This window comes from Procambarus clarkii, chromosome 76 (genome assembly GCF_040958095.1).
Source record: "Procambarus clarkii isolate CNS0578487 chromosome 76, FALCON_Pclarkii_2.0, whole genome shotgun sequence".
Classification (NCBI taxonomy): domain Eukaryota; kingdom Metazoa; phylum Arthropoda; class Malacostraca; order Decapoda; family Cambaridae; genus Procambarus; species Procambarus clarkii.
In genome coordinates, this window is record NC_091225.1 from 20,482,814 (window position 1) to 20,483,105 (window position 292).

The window sequence follows — 292 nt, forward strand, 5'->3', positions numbered from 1 at the left end:
CCCAGCTTCACTACCCGTGCTTCACTACCCGTGCTTCACTACCCCAGCTTCACTACCCCAGCTTCACTACCCGTGCTTCACTACCCCAGCTTCACTACCCCAGCTTCACTACCCCTGCTTCACTACCCCTGCTTCACTACCCCTGCTTCACTACCCAGCTTCACTACCCCAGCTTCACTACCCCAGCTTCACTACCCAGCTTCACTACCCAGCTTCACTACCCCAGCTTCACTACCCAGCTTCACTACCCGTGCTTCACTACCCCAGCTTCACTACCCCAGCTTCACTACCC